Below are 3,652 nucleotides of genomic sequence, written 5' to 3' on the forward strand. Positions count from 1 at the left end.
AAAATTTTCGAAACATTTGCTCTTTGTTGGAGAAAAATCATTAGAGGAACTTTAACTCCTCGTCAATCGATGCGGTACAAAATGAGAACTTGCGGAACGGCAAATCTTTATGGACCGACCATCTATTTAACGGACGGGGGATGCAGATGCAAGTTCTGTGAGGAAAGCAATCCATTGTGGATCTAAATGCCATTCTGTTGGCGATTGTTTTTCGGTGCAAATCTGATTTTTGTCTTCTTAACAGTGAAAATGTAACCATTCACAACAAATATGTATACAAAGATGGCAAGGAGCAATGGTAATAGGGAAATTCAAATATTGTGGGAACACAAGTTTCACATCTGCGCAAAATTCCAACTGTTTCACACAGATGCACTGAGTGGGAAGACTGTATTAGATTACAAATTGTATACAATAAAGTATATCAATTTCATCTATTATATAAAAATAAGTCGAGTTTTCTGCGCGGATCAAATAACTCCAGAATGCACGAACCGATTTCCACGGTTTTGCATTCGTTGGAAAGGTCTCGGAATTTGTGATTTTTTGCAGTAAAGAAAATTCAGGAAAAGTTGCAACAGAAAGCGGGAAAATCATTTTTGCATAAAGCGCCAACACTGACACATAGCATGCCATAATTTTCTACTCAGTTTATTTTATGCCAAATCGAAATTGTGTTCAATTTTGAGTAAAATAAGTTATTCGTTTCATATCAGTGCAATTGGAAACCAGTATTTGTATTTAGGGTGGTAAGTTGAACTGTGTAAATTATGTGGATTAACCGCTCTGCCTATAGTCCAAAATGCCTAGAGCACGACGTGTGAACATCGGTCTCCGCAGAAGGCATGCAATCCAGCAACAAGGGTATTCACAGAACTTAAGCGAGGAAAGACGAAATGCAAGAAGAGAATATGACCGATTAAGACGAAGCGTGAGCACACGAAGATCATTGGCATCATACAATCGCTTGGCATTTCAATATGATTCCTCTGCGAACTACAGAGATGATAGAAAATTAGATATTGGACCTATGACGACTATATGCCGATATTGCAATGCGTTAAAGTTTAAAAGAAAAACTGCGGGATTGTGCTGCGCAAGTGGAAAACTAAAACTGGATCCATTACTTACAGCACAGCCAATAAAAGCATTGTTCGATGGAAGTGATCCAGATTCCAGCCATTTTCTTCAACACATCCTTGAATACAATAACTGCTTTCGCATGACTTCCTTTGGAGCTAATATCATTCGAGAAGGCGGCTTCATGCCGACTTGCAAGGTAAAAGTTACAATCACTTAGACAAAACACAAAGAATTACAACATAATAACAACATATACTCTACGGACTACACCATCACACGATTCTTCAACAAATGATTGTTTGCAATTACAGATACAAGGACAAATATATCATTTGCATGGTTCATTGGTGCCAACAACAGAGGAACCGCATTAATTTCTGCAAATATATTTCATTTCGTCGATGGTGGATCAGCTGAATGTGCGGTGCAACATTCAGGGAACACGACGCATGAACCGATTTCCACGGTTTTGCATTCGTTGGAAAGGTCTTGGAATTCGTTATATAAGCAGAAAAGAAAATTCAGGAAAAATTGCAACAGAAAATCGGGAAAGTCATTTTTGCATAAAGGCCATCACTGATACATAGCATGCCGTAATTCTCTACTCAGTTTATTTTATGAAGCAAAACAAAACAAAACTAAATTTGTGAAATTGTGAAGAATCAGTAAAAAAATAAGTTATTCATTCTCAGCTATTGCCGGACTGTCTTCGTCCCCGATTTTAATCAATTTAATATTGGGCACTTTCGAATGGCTTACTAATACAAATTGTGCATCTGAGCCTTGGAGAATTTGGTGCTTTTCTGGGAAGCTTAGTGTCCTCTTCTTCTTCCTCATATATGTATTTCAGCGTCTTTTTCAAGAATAATTGCAACAGAAAAGGTGGTGAGTGTAATGTATAAATTATGTGGATTAGAGGTTAAATTAACCGCTCTGCCTATAGTCCTTGATCAAGACCAGAATTTCCCGGATAGGACAGAATTACTATCCAATCGGGACCAGCGGTGGAAATATTCTCAGCTATTGCCAGCCTGTCTTTGTCCCCGATTTTAATTAACTTATTGGGCACTTTCGAATGGTTTAGTAAAACAAATGGTGCATCTGAGCCTTGGGAATTTGTAGCATTTGAGGCAAGCTTAGTGTCCTCTTCTTCGGAATTTTTCAAGAATAATTGCAACAAAAAGGTGGTGAGTTGAACTGTGTAAATTATGCGGATTTGAGGTTAAATTAACCACTCTGCCTATAGGCCCATATCATATACATAACTCCAGAACGCACCAACCGATTTCCATGGTTTTACAAAAAAAAAAAGTTATTCGTTTCCTAACATTACAATTGGAAACCAGCATTTGTCTTTAAGCTGGTAAGTTGAACTGTGAAAATTTTGTGGATTTGAGGTTAAATGAACCACTTTGCATATAGTTCCAAATGCCTAGAGCACGACGTTTGAACATCGGTCTCCGCACAAGGCATGCATGCCAGCAACAAGTGTGTTCACAGAACTTAAGCGAGGAGAGACGAAATGTAGTAAGGGAAAATGCCCGATTGAGACAACGCGTTAGCACACGAAGATCAACTGGTGTGCAGCATCTAAGAGGATCCCAACCAGCGTGGCAGGCTCCTAACAGCAACAGTAACCATCGACCTCAGGACAAATGTCAAGAATCCTGAGATAGAGTGCTAGAAAAGATTCGTTATCCGAAGGTGTCGCGGGTGAGACCGTGCCCGCGGTGTTGCCCATATCCGTTTTGTCTACTGGAGGGTCCCAACAGTTGTCCTCTCAGAGCCCCAGATCCCTACCAGGGTGTCAGGCCCGGACTACCGTCCGAAATTGGTAAGGCGGATAATCAGCCTGCCTTGAAAAAACCCCTTATGGCAATACCACCAACGAGACAGTTTCATCTTTCAAAATATATGTTCCTGAGGAATTCTTTGACAAACTATGCTCTGTCCAAAACTGACCAAAGCATGTGATTGTCAATGAATTCGAAGCAAAGAAAGAGAAAAAAAGGACAGTTGGAATTACTCTTCCTAGGCCCGATTTGACCAATGCGCCTTCAACGTCTTCCAATTTCGTCCCTATTAAATGCAACCAACATAAGTCTGCAACATTGTTTGGCTGCAAGACAAAAGCAAGATCAAATACTTAGAATTAAATGTTGCGGAGATCCTCAAATACCTAGAATTAAGTGTTGCGAAGATCAACTATAAAAGGGACACATTGAAATGTATTTAGTTTAGTTCGCGTAAAACAACCTTTGTGAATAGTAGATGTGCTGTGCCAAATGAAAGAAAAGACTCATTAAATATAATTATAAACTATAAGTGCATATGTGTTGTTAATAAGGAGGGTGGTTTTTGCCAACAGGTTATGGGGACCAGCTCCCTCTGCAATTTAAATTGGTTAAAACAAATTGTTTAAACAAATTCATAAACCTAAAAAAAAAAGAGTGAAAATTTAAACCTTATTGTGTGACTAAGTAAAGTGCTTAAAACAAAGTATTAAATAAAATATTGAAAAGCGAAATATAAGAAAAATCAAACAAAGTTAATAGTGAAATAATTTCAA

The 3,652-nt window shown here is 38.4% G+C and overlaps 1 long non-coding RNA gene across 3 annotated transcripts; it reads left to right on the forward strand.

Annotated features, from left to right (window-relative positions):
* Positions 1–422: 422 nt before the first annotated feature.
* LOC138928640 (uncharacterized) lies at positions 423–3,408 on the forward strand. 3 transcript variants are annotated; one of them, XR_011445038.1, is made up of 5 exons: positions 423–1,279; positions 1,395–1,968; positions 2,027–2,270; positions 2,330–2,446; positions 2,506–3,408. It is a non-coding gene; the product is annotated as an uncharacterized lncRNA (long non-coding RNA). The 3 variants fall into 3 exon arrangements; XR_011445039.1 differs by having other exon boundaries at positions 423–749; positions 1,134–1,279; positions 1,395–2,270; XR_011445037.1 differs by having other exon boundaries at positions 1,395–2,270.
* The last annotated feature ends 244 nt before the right edge of the window (positions 3,409–3,652 follow it).

Source organism: Drosophila kikkawai, chromosome 3L (assembly GCF_030179895.1).
Source record: "Drosophila kikkawai strain 14028-0561.14 chromosome 3L, DkikHiC1v2, whole genome shotgun sequence".
Classification (NCBI taxonomy): Eukaryota; Metazoa; Arthropoda; class Insecta; order Diptera; family Drosophilidae; genus Drosophila; species Drosophila kikkawai.